The sequence below is a fragment of the Vipera berus genome, assembly GCF_964194415.1.
Source record: "Vipera berus genome assembly, chromosome: 4".
NCBI lineage: Eukaryota > Metazoa > Chordata > Lepidosauria > Squamata > Viperidae > Vipera > Vipera berus.
Window position 1 is genome coordinate 36,869,412 of NC_138206.1, and position 21,804 is coordinate 36,891,215.

Genomic DNA, 21,804 nt, shown 5'->3' on the forward strand with positions numbered 1-21,804 from the left:
AGTGGCATTATTATAATACTATCTTAAAATGTTCATTATTTTGATGTTTAACAGAAAATAGATAGCAACATCTTATTTGCTAACCAACTATGTTCCACCAGATGCTTCAGGAAAACCAAGTCATTGGGCATGACCAAGCAGTATAATTTGTGTGCTACTGAATTCTATTAATCTATTTAGCAATCTAGCATAACATTCATTTTGAACTGTTGTTATCTATAAATTTTAATCTATTGATATCATAAAAGCACTAGTTTCATTTTAGTTTATAACTAAAGACTAAATCATGGCTTAAATATGTCATTAAAAGTATATGCTTTATCTATATATTTATATAACATATATGGCCATCCATATCACAATAATGACCTGGGTGCCAATACATCCCAATCATACAGCCACATCAACCTCAGACCTTGCCTAACTTCCTACGCTTGTAGAGACAGCCAGGTTTTCAGAACTTTACAAAAAATAAAATAGGGATCTTGATCTCTGTGATGGTGGGAAATACTATTCTAAAGGCAAGAGCTGTCACTTGATTTCAATGAAAAAGTGCTTAACTCTATTAATGTTTACCTGTTATTTACACTGCATTGATATGTGCTAATCCAAAGGTTCTGATGTAAGCTCCCAGTGCATGGCCAAATGTCTTATTTCAGAAGAGTCCAATGTCATCCAGAAAATAAGATTTTGAAACTAAGAAGACCATACAATGAAAGAATGTGAAAGAGAGTAGAAAAGTAATCTTGAACAGAATTCTGGTGGGAAGTGACATCAGACTGATTGTGTACACTGCTAAAAGTTATATATATTTAGAACTTTATTTTAGGAAATCAAAAGAAAAGAAAACCCAAGGGTGTTAGTTAGCTTTAAATCCATCTTTTAGTTCCAAACTTTATGGAGCAACTCTGCCTTCTCAGTCTGGATGATTAAATGCTGTAGCTATTAGATTATTTCAGTGATATATTTTTTGGAGTAATAATAAAAAAAAGTTGATGGATCTCAGTCTGACAGGGACTTTTCAATACCAAGTTCTTCTTTCAAGATGAAAATATTGGTAGACAAAAGGCAAATAGCCCAGAAATTATTCTGAAACTAGAATAATTTTGATTGCTAAAGTTGCTTAGGAGCACAGGTTAACTTCTCATTTACAACACTTTTAGCTGACAATTTGGTCATAATGAATAAATCGGGAAATTCTTAGATATAAATGTTCCATGAATCTGCTTTTACTTTTGTGACTAAAAGCAGATCTTCCAAAAGCCCCTAAATATATTATGGATCGGTTCTATCTACTGCTAATGTTGTCCTCTCCCCATAAACGAACACATTAATTGCAAATTCCATGGGCAAAAAAATAACACCTGTTGAAGAAATTTAATTACACCCAAATTGGGAATCACCCTCATTGGTTCTAATATGGGCAGCTGCAGAAATGTTTTAAATCAATCAGTAAATAAATCAAGGCTGCAGTCCTTCTACATTCCCTTAGATGAGTGTATATCTCATTGAATTCAATGGCGTGTACTTTTAGGAGAGATACTATAGAAAATATTATGTAATTCTTATATTATCTTCCATAAAATCAAATATCAATATTCTAATATGTAGTTATTCAGACTGGTATATAAATATATAGAATACATGTAATTTGAAGGAATAGTTTTAGTATACCTGGTCCAATAATAACATCTTCAAACTAACATAGGTACTATTCAAGTTCAGTTACTACTCTCTCCTAGCAAGACTTTTTTCTTTACAACCCTGTAATCCTTTTTATTGGGGTAGACTAAATGGAGCTATGCGTTTACTAGCTGGATGTCCTTCCCGACACCTACATGGAGTTCACAGCAGATATTTTCTTTTTGCAACCTGATCAAGAAGGATCTGTCATCACCTACTGTAGGGTTGAACTCTCAACCTTCCAAGTGGGAGGTGAACGTCTGCACCTCTAGGCCAACGTACCACTCCTAGCAAAACTTACATTTGGAAAACTTATCTATGAAACTTATCTATTGAAATATGATTTGTTCCTATAAACCTATACTTTTCTTTTTAATCTTAGTATTACTTTATTTCTTCATGGAGAAGTAATAACCCTAACCCTAACTACCACGTTATTTCTATCTAGATTTTACTTTTACAAATATGTATCAAATACTGAATAAAAAGAATTTATTCTAATCTTTGACTTAATATCTGTTTGAATTAGAAATGTGTATTTAAAAATAATGTTTAGAACAATGGTTCAGAATGAATTTATGGAATGGTTATGTGAGTTTGTGTTACAATATAAACTAATTAAGAGTTTTGAGGGGCTTTAAAAATCATAAACTTTTCCGTTTTCATTTAATTGTCTGTATCTCATCAAGCCTGGCTGCTCATTTTCTTAGTATAGAGGAGCTATTTTTTAAATAAATAAATTCCCAAATAAGTAAATTTCAATTCAGTAGTAGAATCAACATCATTGCCTATAACTTGAAGGCTTCGGTAGAGAATAGGTACCCATGAAAACACATTCCAGCTATATGCATACGTTATGCTTGGGTTTGAGTATACAAAACCATGGTTTGTGTTTTGTGTTAAAAGTAAATAAAATGAACATTTATTTATTTATTTATTCATTTATTTATTCATTCATTAATCAATTTATATGTTGTAAATTCTCCCCTAAGCCCTATAACAAGGCTTCTTCAATAAACCACAGTTAAGGGAAACTGTTCTCAAAGTGATGTTACCCAGGTTGCCTATCTTAGTCACTGATGCAATGATGACTGTATGACTAGCCTTAGCCATCGCAACACCCAAACCAAACAAATAAACAAAACTCAGGAGCCTGATTTCATACAGTTCAGATAGAAATGTGTGAATAATTGCATAATTGCAGTGTATTGTGCCAGTTAATTAAGTCATGCCCTAAATTACATTCAAAATACTTGAGATTCTGACATGTAAGGCTGTGAGAAAATCCACATCTTATAAAGGAGGGTTACAAAGTCAAATAAATATAGTGCCAAGGGCTGCTTTTTCAGCATTTTTAACACTTTGAGTAATAGCCAAAGAAAATCTTTTGACATCTACGTTTATGTACTGTAAAAAAGTACAAGTCGATATAAAATGAACAGCAAGCATTGTAGACATTAATTGGCTTTCCAAGATGAAAATTTTAGTCTTGAAAACCTGTGAATGCCCTTGGCTGGTTGAACAAGAGTCTAGATATCATTTAATAAAAATCCACTGATATCAAAGGCTAAAACATTTTTACAACATTTTTATCCACTTCTCCATTTTAGAAGGTTTGTTGTAGAACATTTAATGACCTTGGTAATAATCAGGCTTCCAAATATTCTGAATGATACTATTTTCAGAAATTAGAAAAACTTACAAAAAATAATAAACAGCTTGTGATATTCATTGCATACCAGGATCTCAGCAGGCCCACATTATCTATTATTGTAATTTGTAAAGTGGGTTTATGCCAGTATCTACAAATCAGGCCTGGAGGATCTGGCAATAGCTTTAGATCAACCTTCCTTGAACTTCAGATAGAGAATCAGATTATTTAGTGTTTCAAGTATTACTACTCTGACACCAACTTGTAGGGCTGGGACTAGTTTAAATAAGCTGTTTGCCTTCGTATGACAGCAGTCATACAGACATTTTCCATCCTTAACAGATTAATCTTTATTAGCTGCCAGCAAGAGACAGAACCACCAAGATGACAGGAAATAAAACATCCTGGTAAGAGTTTGGAAAGAGGTGAATGGTGTTGTCAGGATTAAAAACAATCTTTAAAAGTACACATAATAACTGTAAACATAAAACATTCTCTTTATGAACAGTGGTTCTTAAAACATCTAAATTTACCCAGCCTAAAAGAATTAGAATAGCAATTGCCTTTCATTTGCATCTACTCATAATGCTATGCAGGTAGTCCTTGTCTGACAACCATAACTCACGTTCTTGTAACCTCTATGTTAGACTATTATAACATGCTCTTCATGGGGCTATTCTTGAAGACCATCAAGAAACTTCAATTGGTGCAGAATGCAGCCACACATGTAGTAAAAGGTGCCAGATACGTGGCACACATAACACCACTTCGGTGTGAGCTGCATTGGTCACCAATATATTTCTGAGCACAATTCAAGGTTACCTTAAAAGCCCTACATGACTTAGGACCAGGGTACCTGAGAGATCACCTTTTTCCAAGAGTCTCTATCTGTCCAACTAGATCAAGCAGACTGGGCATGCTGCAGATCCTGTCAGCCAAGGAGTGTCAGCTGGTGGGGACAAACAGTGTCCCATGGTTTACTGAGCATCCTCCCTTCGAAGAATAGAATGGCCACCACCCTGTTAGCCTTTCATAAAGCTCTAAGAACAGGGCAATGTTTCCATGCCTGGGGTGCTGATTGTGTCAAGGACCGCATTTCCTGGTTGTATTGCTAACTGGTCAAGTATTTTGGTCCCATGTCTATTTAATCTGGGTGTTTTCAATGTGTTTAGTGCTTTTTTGAGAGATGAATGTAAGTGCTTAGGAAATATTTCCTACATCTGATTGGGAATCCCAAGAAACTATTTGACACGCTCAGTCATTGTCTAAAGAGTTTATTATTCAAAGTCATTAATAATACTTGATGCAATTTGGAGGCAAAAAGTAAAAATATTTATTATGGAAGACCTTCAGACATTTTATCTAGAAGTTTACTTGTATAAATGTGTTTTTATTAAGATATTGAAATTTCTTTTTCATACTTTGCAATTTGAGCATGAATATCTTGCTGATTTTCAGTGAAAAACAGATAAATAAAATAAGCAGTGTAGCAGAAGAGAAGGAAAAAAACTGGGCCCCAAATCTCAATCTTTTTTCATTGGAGACAATATTACACTAGTGCACGCCTGTGATATCCCTTGTTCATTGAAATGAAACCCAATTCTTTTGTAAGGCATAGGGAGAAGTTCTGGACTAGCTTGTAAATAATTAAATATATACAGCCAAGCTGGAAGGAACTGAGGCAGGAAGAGCAACAGAGCACCATATGACCATAATGATATGGGCTATTCACAAAATACCTTCCACAGTGAAGATGGGAAGGATCTATTCCCAAAGCTAATTCTTGTGATCTTTTTAGTAGGTATAAGATATTATACCTATATACTGTACTATACCTATATTGCAAAAAACAGATGACTATCTAATAGTAATCTGGATTTTTGCAGCTCAGATACATTATGACCAACGTTCGGGGCAGAATATACAATCAGATGCTATAAAATATGCTAAAGTTTAAGTGGTTTTGTAAAAATTAAGATATATTAATATATTTACAGCCAAAGATTTATCACCTTGTAATAATTAAAGGTGACAATCTGGCAAACAAATAAATGAAACAATCTTAGCAAAATTTCATTGCTTATCTCTTCTGATTTAGAAAGGCTAAAATCATAGTGATACTGAATGAACAAAATGTTTCTGAAAGCAGTATTTCTGCATGTAGGCAAAAGGAGAGAAAGGACAGCAATCAAGGGATAGGAAAATGCAAAGACAGAAATTGAACTTTTCCAGTACTGAGATCAGACACACTTTATGTCAGAGCTGCCACAGTGTTATACCAGAAGCTCTAAGTGATGTCAAGAGAATACAATAATGTTAAAATCTCAAAGTATACAATGGTGCTTTCAAGGCTTAGCATCTCCCTCTACTAGCCATATGCTTTTCTGTACTGATTTGAGGATACCTTTGAAGTATTAAGGTGATTGACAGTGAAATACTAGATTGCAAAACAAGTCAATATAAAATGCATAGGTCACCATTTATGGTTTGTACCAGGCATTAAATGAACAAAGACATATAAAGCTGTGGTCTGTATGCATTTATCTTGGAATAATTTCCAGGTCTAATAGTAGTACTGGACTGACTTCAGAATAAACAATAAACTACAGAGTCCTTTGAAGGGTCAGGAGATGGTCACCTAGAAATCATTTGCCACTCCTTAAAGTAGCTTCATCTTTTTTTCGAACTGTGTGGCTGCTCCCTGCAGCTGCAGTAAGTTCCAGGGTGGGAGGATATATTTGGCTTCAGACAGATGTTATATGCTGCCATGCCTTTATTTATTTATTGAATTTATATGCTGTCCATCTTCCAGTAGAGCGACTCTTCGCCAAAGCATCATTTTCTTTCAGATCAGAAGTGCTGCATGGCCTTAGTAAGAACTTATTGAATTGTGTTGCAAGCAAAGCTTTCTTTGAAAAATGGAATATATTTAAAACATTTTGTGGTTGGAATACTAAGCAAGCATCTAAAGTTTATGGATGTGTTTGCCACAATATTGTTCATAAGAAGTCACATAGAGATTCCACTGAATTTTCTTCCAGCTTGCTGAAAGAAATATCTTAGAATAACCATCCAGCATCTTATATTAAGTGTGCCTTAGAATTAATTAAGACGTGCAACATATTATTGACTCTTGAATTCTTGGCATTTAATTTGATGTTTTATTGGCTAATAGATTGCATATATAAATACTTTCCACTAAGAATGATTATGTTTGACTGGCACTGGAAAGGAGCCAGCATGATATAGTGATGAAGGTATTGGGCTAGAAGTGGGGAATGTTTTACTCCATATTCAGCTATGGATATTCACGGGCTTTGGGCCAGTCATTATCTGTCAGATCAACCTAAATTGAAGGTTGATGATTCTGAAGAAAGGCCTTGTACCATATTTAGATGTAATGTAAATGTGGAAAAATTACTCCCTATATACTCCTTGTCAATCATTACATTCAGAGTAGAATAAGCATTCACCACCCAGTTCAGCTAGTCTGCATGAATCTTCATTTATTTATTTATTTAAATTCAGAAAACTTCAAAGTAGTTAATTGGCAAAAAAATGGATAAAACCAGGCAAAATAAGGAAAAGAGAGAAAGGGAAAGAGGGAGAGGTTGGAAGCAGAAAGACAGAGAGAGAAAAAGAGAGAGAGGAACAAAGGTAAGTTTTTACATTATCAATATATTTCTATGAAAAGAACACAGACCTTTCTGGAGCCACTAGAAACCATATTATGGGTAATTATATCTATCTATCTATCTATCTATCTATCTATCTATCTATCTATCTATCTATCTAATCAATCTATCAATCTATACCAGGTAATCTGTACTTTATTCTGCCCAATGAAGAAACAATTTGGTGGACAGGGATGATGTATCCAATAATATCAACATACTAAATAAAAATAGTATATATTAAATGTTAGCTGTTCATACTAATAACTGCTGTTGTCAACAAAGATGCATGCATAAATATCAGTTGAATATCAGTTCATCTGTTTAATACTTTACGTACTATGTCAAAGTATAAACCCTAAAGTTTTGGGGTTCCGTATATATTATGGAATGCCTCCTACCCTGTCTCTCACTATTGTCTGGTTAAACAAAAGAACTGAAAGTTTTTCAGACAATGTACAATTAAAAAAATATGTTCCTTTTCTTGCATATATTGGAGGCTTTCAAATGAAGGGCATCTTAGAAGTCGTGTGGGACAGTAGAAGGAAAAGATTAAAATGGAAGAAACGAAAAGGATGAATACCAGTATTTCTCTACCTTGGCAACTTTAAGATGTGTGTATTTCAGCTCCCAGAAATCTGGGAGTTACACATCTTAAAGTTGCCAAGGTTAAAAAAACACTAATGTATACAAATGTACATAACAGTTTTGTGAAAAAGGTAGTAGAGCCATTGTTCTCTCTCTCTCCATTGAACTTAAGAACCAACATGGGAGATATGTTGAAGATTGTTCTATTAATTCTTATTTTGTTTATGCCTTGAAACATAATGTAGTTGAAATAAATATAAAATGTGAGCTAATTTCAATGTTTAAAATTAAGTCAGAGTTTTTTAATGTTTAAAATATAGCATGCTACTCTTTCCTGGAACTTGTCTGTCTAAACCATTCTGTATCTGTATTCTGGTCTAACACAAGATACACTTCTGTGTATCATGTTGACAGTTACACTAGGAATGCTTCCCTAGGCACAGAACCTTATGCTATTATCGTAAAGCATAAATATTTCATGTATATTCATTGTGTTTGGCAAACTGTCAAGCCTTGGGTAGATTCTAATCTAGCCTCCAAAGTACCATTTTAAGCAGAATTACCAATCTTGTCCAATGTCTATATTATACAGTTGATATGTGCAGAGGAGCAAAATTAATATTCCATCTGAATTATGTTGCCGAGATCACAATTTTTCACAATTCAATTCAGTTTATTATGTAGTTCATAATATCACTTTTGCTGCTCTGGATGAATTAACTAATATGGATTATGCCGTATTTATCTGGTTTTCAAGAAATCTGATTCAATCTCTAACTTAACACGTAGGGTGTTGTGAACTTTCTTACTTAGTCTGACAAAGCTTGGATCATAGCTTTGAGTAGGTTCATGAATCAAAGCAGTGAATTGGATGGATAGTTCCAAGCATTTCCGAACCTACTAAAAGCACTTGAGTGATTTGATTGTCCTTCTCCTTTTGGATTCTTACATAAAGTGTGAACTATGGATTTCAAGTCTATATATGGAGAATGCTAAGGAGGGTTGAGTAGTATCATATGGTCTCTGATATGATTAGCTGTCCAATGACATTCATCACCTCATTAAACTCTGCCAGTCAGTCATTTGGGGATGGAATATCATTTTGTTTTTTTATTCCTCCCTACCTTGAATTTTTCACTCCACCTGCTTAGTTGGCTTATTTAACCCATGAGCAGAATTCATTTGCCCTTGCTTGAGTGCTTCTTCAGACAAATTAAATATCCATTTTCACTATGTTGCATGCTGTTATTTTTAAAATAACAACCAAACACTTCGAATTTGTTTAGCACAAATCTTCTAGGTCTGGACTATACCATCTGTTCAATTTTGGGGCAGAAATCTTTATTATCGTTATCACCAATTCTCATATTCATTAACTCTATACTTCATGGTTTAACTTAGGCTTCCTCAAAAACATTTCTAGCTCTCACATTTATTAATGGCTGAAAGTCTGCATCCTTCCATGTTCACTCATTCTGAAAATAAAGCTTGTGGGGAGACTTTTATTTGATATATACAGTTATTTGAGTTATGGTCTTCCATGCTACTTTTATCCTCCACCTTAATAGAAGCTCAAGAATCTTAAAAAAAAATACAGATAGAGAAGAATTATTTAAGGTTGACTGGGACAGATGTAAAATTCTCAACACTAAGGATTGTCTTGATTCCAAATTGATTTTGCTGCTCTTCTTAGGGTGCATGAACCGTAAATGGTTCTTAATTATTAATGGTAATTATTTGTTTTCTTTTAAGTAGGGGAGTGTGCCAGCCTCTCTTAACATGCCTGTCCTTGTGAACCCAGTGAGATAAACACATGGGTGGGCTGTTGTCTTCAGTGGACCAATAAATGAGTGCATGTATCATTTCCATTCCCAAATACCAGACTGAGAAGTCTGCTACTTGTCCTAGTCTGATCCACCTAGATGCATTATTCAGTTTCAATAGGTTATCACTACTTTCCCCTTTCCAGCCTTCCCTGCTGGCCTGTATTTTTCTATGTCCACAGTGCCTCAATGACTCAGGTGGGCTATTGACAGCATCAGTTTATAAGTGCATTCATGTGGCACTTTCTGGTCCTAAAATGCCAGGTGGCCAAGCTTGGTGCTGCCAAAAACTCTTGCCAAACCTGTTCCACTAGAATACATCATTTCAGGTCCAATAAATTGGCACTCCTTTTCTCTGTGTATCAGCATCCCTGGCTTAAGCTTGATAAAAGCTTCCCAGATGTTCAACATGATACAAGTAGAAAAAAAGGTCTGAATTGTTGTAGGAAGAAGCCACTTTAAACAATAGTTTCTCTGTGATAACATGAACTAGAGACCCTTCTGACATCTGTGGCCGTTATTTCCTCTTCTCACCTTACTACTCTTTAACGCCTTGTACTTTCACCCCTGGGGTAAGGCAACTGTTGGTGATTAATATGATTGACATTTCTGCCCTGCCCTAGCTTCCCCATTGTGCCATACTACTGTTGTGATTCCATGCTAGCCTATGATTCTGGTAGTGGAGTATGGGGAATCAGAGGAGGAGGAGGAGGAGGAGGAGGAGGAGGAGGAGGAGGAGGAGGAGGAGGGGCCTGGAGAGCCATCAGAGTCAGAGGGAGGCTCTGATGAGCTGCAGGACTTACAAACTAATGAAGATGCTGGTCCTTCCACTTGTGCTCAAGCTGAGAGCCAGCTGTGCTGGGAACCTGAGTCAGACTCAGAGGTAGCCCAACTGGAAGACCTCAGAGATGCTCATAAAAGCAGACAGGTCATACGAGTAGGACAGAGGGAGGCAATGGGGCGACTCTAGGGGAAAAGGAGAAAGCAGTGAGAAGCCACACCTTGGGGGCTGCATAACAAAAAGAGAATGTGTGGGTAGGGCAACCATTGCAAAGAATTTCAGTGTCAAGAGATCATGGTCTGTTTGTTTTGCCTTTGAGTTATTTCCTGTTTGACTCATGCTCCATTTTGCTTTTGGACAAGGTCTCCGTTGGAAAAGTGTTCTGTTGCTTTTGTTTTCTTGGACAATTATCAGGTCTATAACTCAAAAAGGGTTTATTTTTCCAGCCTACTGTTAAAAGAGGGGTTGTCTTTGTGAAGTAACAAGGACATACGTAGGCTGGAACAGAACAACTACCATGGTGGGATTCAGCCAGTTCGCACTAGTTCAGCAGAACTGGTAGCTAAATTTTTTGTTGCCTAGGCCCAGAATGGACTTCTGGAAGTGGCATCCACGCAAAGAACCAGATGTTCACATATTTAAATTCCACCACTACATACTACTCAGTATTAGAAGATTTATCTCTATTTGCATTTATTGGAAGGCTGAGGTGTCTTGATAGGCAAGCTTTCAAATCACATAGATTATTGTCAGCAAGCCACAGCCTTTGCAGATTATGCTACACTAAGTAATATAATTGGTATCCTTCAGGGCATTCCCATAAGTAGCTTGCTTGCATGTCTAATATGGCAGCAAGGGAAGTAAAGAAACAGAATGGAAATATGGATTTGTATTATTTTTTAAATCTTAGTTTAGGAGTTGCATGTTCCCAAGGAACTAGAAAACCCCCATCCTTAAGGTTCTGATAGTAGGCACTAACCCAAGATTTATCACAGAATTTACCTGTGGGAGGCTTAAAGTACAAGTCATCAAAGAAAAACAGAGAGATGGAGCAGTCAGGCAAGCCTATTTTCCCAAATGAATAGTGGAACTTGAGCTGTGAATGGGTGGGTATTTCTAAGATTGCTTAATCTAGTTTATTGATCAGTGGCTGAAGAGTATCATAGCTTTTGGCTTCAATCATGTTCTTGTATCCCAATTTCTTGAATATGGTTGCATCTAATTTTCCTTTTTCTTGGACTATTGTGATTATATTCTTGTTTCACCAACTGAAGTAAGAATTTATCTTACGTATCAGCACCTGCATATGCTCTCAGTCCTGACCAAGCCAATAATATGTCATTTCAAGTCAGATCTGAGGATCGGAGAATCTTAAAGTGTCTCTATGTTACAATAATTGAATGTATGCCAAGCTGATACCAACAGGCATACTGCTTTTAAGAAAGATGTGGAGTCTTGATATCAATTGTACTGTGGTAGTTTCTTTCTCTGTGGTACATATTATTATATTTCACTTTGATGATCTTCTAGTATTCCATAATTAACTATTATTGAATAATTTTGATAAGAAACTGCAAAACTGATATTAATAAGTCTGACTGCTTTCCCCATAAAGCACCAATTTTGCCATCTAGCTATGCCAATATCTTCTGGCAACTTAAAAAGATCAGAAATAGCAAAGCTACATCACCTCACAAGAGCAAGTTGGGAGGGGCATTATTCCAAGTCCTGCCCTAAAGACTTTGCCAATATATCATCCCAAAAGACATACTGTGAGGTCACGGATGATCAGCTTATTCCTAAAAAATAGCGAACTTGCCAAGCCTCTTTTTCTAAAAGAGTTTTTTTTAATCAGTTTGTTAAAACAGCCTTAAAAAAGGAATGTGTTCACTACAAGCTCTTTGCTAGACTTAGGATAATATAAAAACAGTTGTAGTACCCTCCCCTTAACGCTACTCTTCCTTTCATAGAGATCTGAATATCATAGATATATGAGGGAAATATTTCCAAAATGTATTGCAGTGAAACCCTTGAAAGCATTTTGTTGAAATTAGTTTGCTAAATGGGTTCTAATTGACCATCCCTGCAATTTTCATTCCACTTTGTTAATAATTAAGCCATTTCAGACATTTTGAAATTTCCCTATAATACACAATGGACAGTTCTTTTTTCCAATCAAATATAAAGTAACTATAATCAGGTTGTCCTTGCATCTTCTGTCACGAACTTGAAACAAATCATACCTTGTTGTATCTCTAACTCAAATATATTTGTTTCACTAAGGTCTATTAATGATGCCCATTTACTTTGAAGTAGAGCCCCTTAATGTGATAGTAATGTGCTTTTATATCATAACCTTGAGTTCACATAGCACTCTCTCCATGCAATAAAACCCCCCAAACTGTGCATTTTTTAAAAGGTGTGTTTCATTTGGCTTTGGGAGCCTCTAGGAATTAAAACTGAATTTTTAAAGAATGCATATCAGTAAAAACATAAGGCCTTGCTGCTTCCATCAAAACAAAAAAGCAGCAAGATCCTACAAACAGATGTACAAAAGGCTTGTCCTATACATGTCATGGCACATGGACAAAAGTCTTCAATGTGGTTCAATGCTGCTTTCATCTGTCAGTCCCCCTCCCCTTTTCTTCACTGAAGAAACCAGTAGATAAAATAGCAATTTATGTTCTTCCACAAGGGACAGAGAGAGAGAAGAGAGAGAGAACGAGAATGGAAGAATCAAGTCTATTCTAGTACAAAAGAATGTTCTTCCAAGGGTTTCTGATCTGGAAGACAGAAATGACGATTAGAAATGGGCTGTAAAATATATCCTGGCTTTTTAAGGACAATAAAGCTTTTGCCCACAAAATAAAAGGTAAGGTTTCTTTCTTCCTTTCCCTTCAAGCAACAGGTAAATAAAAGCAGATAAATACTTCCCCCATTTCCACTGACACATTATATGATTTTCTCTTCCCAGAAGGCTATTTAACAGGGGAAAATTTGAGTGGCAAATGTCTAACCCAATTCACTGTTTTATCTATCAAAATATTAATACAAACCAATAAGCAAGGTGTTAGGAGAGATTGATGTACTTAATAAATGTGGTTATTTGACATAATGAGGCAATAAACAGATTGTTTTACAGTAGTGGATGTTTAGTCTGGTAAAATATAATAGAAACTGTAGTTTCTTTAGAGACTTCTTGGAGAGCAGACAGCTCTGTTAAATCATCTCATATTAAAAGCACTCACAGGACCTACCAAGAGGATTTATAAAACTGCAATAAGTCTGGAGAACAGGAATTCCCTTTACTGTTAATTCATATTATTCAGAAAGTTAAAATGCATTTTTCGTTCTCTTGACAAGTATTCCTCCATGCACCCCATTCAAAGGTCCAAATATTTTTGTGACTCTTAACAACTGAAGGGTCTTGATCTTTCAGTTGACAATAAGGAGGAATAGAAAATCACCATCCTTTGCATCTTGAAAGATAATATGCTCCAGCTGGCAAAAACAAACACTATTAATAATAAAATGCAAGAGATCGTCATCCATCTGCAAAGCTATGAAACTAGACAGTCAGGCTACTTTTAACAATATAAGTAATTTATCTTTAATATCTTTTCATATGTTGTGACTCAGGGCCAGCCTGTGGTTTCGGCAGCCGGCTCAGAGGTGTCGGATGACTCAGATGAGGGGGAGGAGGTGTGTGTGGGTGACGAACCGGCTGATGATGGCTTGCAGGCTTGGCAGAGCTCCCAGCCGGGGACCTCCTCTCAGCTGCGTGAGCCCGATAGTGCGGAGGATGATGACCCACAGCTGGCCCTGTTCAAGGACGCCCGACGCAGGAGGCAGTCGAGCAGGACTAAGCAGAAAAAGGCTGCGGGTCTCCTCGGGAGGAGGCACAGGGAGACCACGCCCTGAGCTCTCAATAAAAGGAGTGTTTGGGGAGGGGCTGGTTGCTGAAAGCAACCCTTCTGCTTGAGGATTCAAGTTCCGGAGTTTTGGTTTCTTGTTTTGTTAATTGACTATTAAATCTTGGCAAACGCTTTTCAGCCTTGGACGCTCTCCAGTCTCTTCTTTCTGAATAGGGGTTTGCCTTATTACAAGGCCAGAAGGGGCTGGTTCAGAACATCATACAAGAATTCATGCTAATAAAACTCCTCTATTTTCATGTATGACAATATGGGACATTCAGAAAAGCCTCCACTGTTTGTATAGCACTCCACTGTTTCATGGGATGCCATTCCAAAGAGAACACTAGTGACAGTTTAGGTTACTGAGAAAACTGAATTTATTTGAATAGAAAACTTGAAACTTGCTGTTGTGCTTTTGATTCCTGTTGCAATTTTGGTTCAGCCTGAGTGACGACTGAGCCCTTGTCTTGTGAGGTGACTTGGAATCATTCTGTGAGTTTTATACAAAAGGATAGGTAGCTCTGCAGAATCAGCCACCACTTCTCATTTGGATCCCTGGCTCTTATAGATGGTTAAGTTCTCCCATGAGATGACAAGAGATCGGATTTAGGAGATAAATGATGTTATATTTCGTTCTCTTCACTCACCTTTAGATATGTCGCTGGTCTTCTCTCTTTAGGAAAGGTCATGGAAAATGTGGGAATATAATAGCTCTGCAAATAATAAAGACCTAAACAGAGTGGACTATTTGGACCCTTGGTTGACAGATTTCAGTTAAGTATATAGCATGGAAACTGCGTTGGTTGCTTTTGTGAGTAACTAGGAGAAAAATGGATCAGAGGAATGAAACCCTCTGTTTTTTTTAATCTGTCAGTGGGTTTTGATACCATTCAATAGAGTATGGCACCAGCCAAGATCCCAGGGCAGGGGACAGAGGGTAGCAGTCATCACTGGGAACTCTCTGTTTGTTTTTCCACAAGATGCCAGTTGTGAAACCCTGTTTTTGAAGATAGGCTTGAAGGATCAGTTGCAATCAGTTGGGATGGCTACAACCTCCCTGTCTGAGTTACTCGAGGTGATATCTTAGGGTTGGCTGTGGAATTCCTCAGGCTTATAGTCTTAGGGGACTTAACCTGCAGATAATAAAATTGGAAGGGACCTTGGAGATCATCTAGTCCAACACTCTGCTCAGGCAGGAAACCCTATACCATTTCATACAAATGGCTGTCCAGTCTCTTCTTAAAAACCTCCAGTTTTGGAGTATTCACAACTTCTAGAGGCAAGTTGTTCCACTGTCAGGAAATTTCTCCTTAGTTCTAGGTTACTTCTCTCCTTGATTAGTTGCCATAGTTTCCATGATCTAAGGAATGAGTTACCTCTGTCCTCTTTGTCATAGTCAGATCCCACCCTAGTAACTTTGAGATTGTCTTATCTACCTCCCTTCTGCAGAGAGATAGACCCATTCAAATGGCCTGCACTGGTGCCTGATGGATCTGGCAGGTTCCTAAGGGAACTGGGGGTTCCAACTGAGGTTCTGCTGCACACTTTTGCTGCAGTGTTTATTTATTTTATTTGTATGTTGCCCATCTCACTAATTCAATGACTCTGTGTGGCTTACAATATGATAAAAAGTAAAACAGTAGTACAAGACAATTAAATTAGAAGAATTTAATAGAAAAACTAGAATCAAAATGCAGCTTCAGGGTTTGGATCTTCTCTACCTGGTCAGCTACCCCCAGTGTAACAGGCCCATGTCAGGGCTCCAGGCTAAGCAGCAGAGCCAGGTTTTTAGCCTCTCTTGGTAGGCTAGGAGGTAGGGATGGACCTCACTTCCAACAGGAAAATATTCCAGAGGGTAGGGGACACAGCAAAAATTTTGGACTCTACCAGCTGAAATTATTTGGCAGATGCAATCAGAAGTAGACCCCTTCCATTGGAATGAGTGAGGTGGGTTAGTCCCATGGAGGTGAGATGGCTCCTCAGATACCCTGGACCCAGGTGATAACCAACACCTTGAATTGGGTCCAAAAGCAAAAGGTGTTGACTCCTCCCTGGAATAGGAAGGTGGTTAAGGCCTTGGATATGATTGCACCCATGACCTTTCTTGGCCCATTGTTCCTGTCACTCCCCATGGTTTAGACAGGAGCTGACAGTGCTGAATGGGATTTTCAACTAATGGCCCCTTGAAAACTGCCATTTTCACTAGCTGCCAAAGTGTTTGCATTACCCCCTCACCCACTAGAGATCTGGCCAGCTTTGCACCTCTTTGTTTTCAGGAAAATGTTAAAGATCTATCATAGGAGGAAGGTCTGTTATAAATGAAACTATGGAACATGGATACATGACATTTGTATTTTTCCATTTCTTATGGTTTTCGTTTATGTAATTTTTATATGTTCTTGGAATTTTGGGGTATTGTTTTACTGTTTTTATTGTTAAATGCCCTGATCCTTTTTGGAAATGGATAGCATCCAAACAAATTAAACAAACAATTTTGTGTATTTTCAAGCATGCTCTATAAGTGTATTTTAACACAGAATGAAAAATATCCTTTTATTGAAGTGGAATTAATGCTTATTAAAATTTGTATTCTCTTTCAGTGATGTCCTTCATTTAAATATTTATTTTTTATTCATTTATTTTTCACATTTCCCAGTGAAATATATTTGGTTTAAAAAACACTAGAAAACAAAGGGGAAATGACTGTGCTGATGACAAGAAATAAAAACATGGAATCAGTAAATTGCAGACAACAGAGCACAGTCTGGGCATAAAGTATAGGCAGCAATCTTGCTTCACTGAACTTCAGCTGGGACACTGCAACCTTGAATATAACAGGGGCCAGGTTTTTTTTCTTCCAAATTGCTACAATTATGAAAGGAAGGTCATCTCCACCCTTTAAATTACACAATAAAATGACCAAGGGCTTTCTTTTAAATCTTTTTTTGTAATTACTTAATTAATCCTAGTAGCAATTCAGTCTGAGTTATAACTACATGGCTTTCAAAATATCTCCCCTTTTTCCAGAAGAAGAATGCATATGAGTAAGGTAATGTACCAGTTGCAACTCATCTTTGAAAAAAATCAGATAAATAAAAGAATATAATGTAAAAACTGTGATAAGTTTACAACTCAAACTGATGACAAGTACAAAAATCAGGGCAGATAGGTTGCGTAAAGTTCCTGTGGGAAACAGAGCAAAGACAAATGGCCCAGTGACTGAAACTGGGAATTTTTGATGGGGAAAAAAGTGTTTGCTATAGTTTCCATTTCAATAGAGCTACTCCTGGCAAACTTCCTCTGTTTCAACCTTACTCCCTCCCTCCCCACCAAAAAAAGCCCCTTGCAAAGCTTTTGACTCTGCATGATCTACTACTGAGTAATCAGAGCTGATGTATCTGCCATTGCAATTACTACAGTTCATTGTGTTTTGCCTTAAGGATGAAAAATCTGCTACTGAACATCAAGGTATTTTGATAACTTATTCCTTTTTTTTCTCCAGCCAGAGATATTTGACTAGAAGTTTCCAGACGAACAGCTCCTAATCCTTTCAATTAAAAAGGCATTGTGTGGCCATCCATCCATCCTTCTTTAATGGTTTTTCTGCAGAAATAGCAATAACAACAACTTAGTGAGGAGACATAGAAGGAAAATGACATCATATGCTCCTATACAATTCCTTGAAACAATAGATTAAGGTGTTTTTTTTAAAAAAACTAGCCTAAAGCACACTCAATCTTTTTGCTGGTGTTTGGCTATCCATTTAATTGCAATGTTTCATGGTGATTCTGTTTTGGCCACAGCAAAGTATAAATGATCATCTGAACTACAATGAAGTATTCTATAAATAGGTTGGGTAGACAAGTCTTGTAGACAGTCTGAAATTTCTTTTAAATGGATTACTTTTTTAAAGAAATAAAACTTTTTAATATATGATTTTAAAAATACAATGATTTTGTTTTGCGTCACTTTGTACAAAACTGTGAGGAAATTAATTGCAAGGTTAAATTAGAATCTTTCATATAATCTTAAGTTCATAGCATTTAATGTGTTACAAAATGTTACATAAACATTAATGAACAAAAATCCAACTGTTCTTAGACAAAGATTATTTATTTTGGTGTGATTTAATAGGACACTAATTTATTATATCCTCACTGCCATGATACATAATTCTATGGATTTTATGGCCATTGGTTATTTGTTGCCAGCAAAGAAACAGAATCTGTCAGGGTGGAACTCTATGTATTCATCCAGATTGTTGATAAATATTTCAAGGAGATATATTGTAAAGCTGTAATGAAATTTTAATTGTGCTCCTGACAATTAAATACACATACATAAAAATAAGATTTATGGAGTGTTTGGTCAGAAAGAAAAAAGATGTTTTCATTAATTTAAATATTCAAATGTATGAATCTTTCTGGTTTTATGGATGATGGGATTGCATTCTCAAGCCTGCAGATTAAGAAACAACATTAAAAATCACATTGCTGGAATAATTCAAGAAGGCAGAAAGAGGCATTTGGTGTACTTGTATGTAGCCAAATACTTTTAAGCTGATTAAGGGGTCCTTGCCTTTCCCAATTTTTATTTATTCTTATTATCTATACAATAATTCAGTGTTACATGCCCCAGACAGAACTGTGAACATAAAAAACCCCACATTGTTCTAATAACAGGTTATATATATATATATATATATATATATATATATATATATATATATATATATATATATATATATATATATATATAAGGTAAAGGTTCCCCCGCACATGCGTGCTAGTCGTTTCCGACTCTAGGGGCTGGTGCTCATCTCCGTTTCAAAGCCGAAGAGCCAGCGCTTGTCCGAGGACGTCTCTGTGGTCATGTGGCCGGCATGACTGGACGCCGAAGGCGCACGGAACGCTGTTACCTTCCCACCGTAGTGGTCCCTATTTTTCTACTTGCATTTTTACATGCTTTCGAACTGCTAGGTTGGCAGAAGCTGGGACGAGTAACAGGCGCTCACTCTGCTACGCGGCACTCGGGATTCGACCTGTCAAACTGCCGACCTTCTGATCAACAAGCTCAGCGTCTTAACCCACTGAGCCACTGCGTCCCTTTATATATATATATATATATATATATATATATATATATATATATATATATATATATGTGTGTGTGTGTGTGTGTGTGTGTGTCCCCTTCATGGATTACTGCCTTGTCGTGGCGAAGGGGCTTGCGTAATTCAATGAAGCTATGAGCTATGCCGTGCAGGGCCACCCAAGACGGACAGGTCATAGCAGAGAGTTCTGACAAAACGTGATCCACTGGAGAAGGAAATGGCAAACCACTCCAGTATCTTTGCCATGAAAACCCTATGGACAGTACCAAAAGGCAAAACGATATGACGCTGGAAGATGAGCCCCTCAGGTCGGAAGGTGTCCAATATGCTACTGGGGAAGAGCAGAGGGCTAGTACTAGTAGCGCCAGAAAGAATGAAGCGACTGGGCCAAAGCCGAAAGGACGCTCAGCTGTGGATATGTCTGGTGGTGAAAGGAAAGTCCGATGCTGTAAAGATTTTTTCTCCATAGGAACCTGGAATGTAAGATCCATGAATCAAGGAAAACTGGACGTGGTCAAACAAGAGATGACAAGACTGAACATTGACATCTTAGGTATCAGCGAACTAAAATGGACAGGAATGGGTGAATTTAATTCAGATGACCATCAGGTATACTACTGTGGGCAAGAATCCTTCAGAAGAAATGGAGTAGCCTTCATAGTCAATAAAAGAGTAGGAAAAGCAATACTGGGATACAATCCTCAAAATGACAGAATGATCTCAGTTCGAATCCAAGGCAAACCATTCAATATCACAGTAGTCCAGGTCTATGCCCCAACCACCAGTGCTGAAGAGGATGAAATTGACCGGTTCTATGAAGCACTACAGCACCTTATAGAACTAACACCAAAAAATGATGTTCTTATCATCATGGGGGATTGGAATGCTAAAGTAGGAAGCCAAAAGATAACTGGAATAACAGGCAAGTTTGGCCTTGGAGTGCAAAATGAAGCAGGGCACAGGCTGATAGAATTCTGTCAAGAGAATACAATGGTCATAGCAAACACTCTTTTCCAACAACCCAAGAGACGGCTCTACACATGGACATCACCAGATGGTCAACACAGAAATCAGATTGACTATATGCTCTGCAGCCAAAGATGGAGAAGCTCTATACAGTCAGTAAAAACAAGACCAGGAGCTGACTGTGGCTCAGACCATGAGCTTCTCCTTGCAAAGTTTAGGCTTAAACTGAAGAAAGTAGGGAAAAGCACTAGGCCACTCAGGTATGAATTAAATCATATCCCTGTTGAATATACAGTAGAGGTGACAAATAGATTTAAGGAATTAGATCTGATAGACAGAGTGCCTGAAGAACTATGGACAGAGGTTCGCGACATTGTACAACAGGTAGCAACCAAAACCATCCCAAAGAAAAAGAAATGCAAGAAAGCAAAATGGCTGTCTGAGGAAGCTTTGCAAATAGCTGAGGAAAGGAGGGAAGCGAAAGGCAAGGGAGAAAAAGAAAGATACACCCAATTGAATGCAGAATTCCAGAGAATAGCTAGAAGAGATAAGAATGCCTTCTTAAATGAACAGTGCAAAGAAATAGAAGAAAATAATAGAATAGGGAGGACCAGAGATCTTTTCAAGAAAATTGGAGAAATGAAGGGAACGTTTAATGCAAAAATGGGCATGATAAAGGACCAAAATGGCAGGGACCTAACAGAGGCAGAAGAGATTAAGAAGAGGTGGCAAAATTACACAGAAGAACTATACAAGAATGAGCTTAACGTCCCTGATAATCACAATGAGGTGGTCACTGACCTCGAGCCAGACATCCTAGAATGTGAAGTGAAGTGGGCCTTAGAAAAGCTGAGCAACAACAAAGCTAGTGGAAGTGACAGTATTCCAGCTGAGCTATTCAAAATCTTAAAAGACAATGCAGTAAAAGTGCTACACTCAATTTGCCAGCAAATTTGGAAAACTCAACAATGGCCACAGGATTGGAAAAGATCAGTTTACATTCCAATTCCAAAGAAAGGCAGTGCCAAAGAATGTTCAAACTATCGCACCATTGCACTCATTTCTCATGCTAGTAAAGTCATGCTTAAAATCCTACAAGCTAGACTTCAGCAGTATGTGGATCGAGAACTACCAGAAGTGCAGGCAGGATTTCGAAGAGGCAGAGGAACTAGAGATCAAATTGCCAACATACGCTGGATCATGGAGAAAGCTAGGGAGTTCCAGAAAAACATCTACTTCTGCTTCATTGACTATGCTAAAGCCTTTGATTGTGTGGATCATAACAAACTGTGGCAAGTTCTTAAAGAGATGGGAGTACCAGACCATCTTATTTGTCTCTTGAGAAACCTATATGCGGGTCAAGAAGCAACAGTGAGAACGGGACACGGAACCACTGATTGGTTCAAAATTGGGAAAGGAGTCCGGCAAGGCTGTATACTGTCGCCCTGCCTATTTAACCTATATGCAGAGCACATCATGAGAAAGGCAGGGCTAGATGAATCAAAAGTTGGAATTAAGATTGCCGGAAGAAATATCAACAACCTAAGATACGCAGATGATACCACTCTAATGGCAGAAAGTGAAGAAGAACTAAAGAGCCTCTTGTTGCAG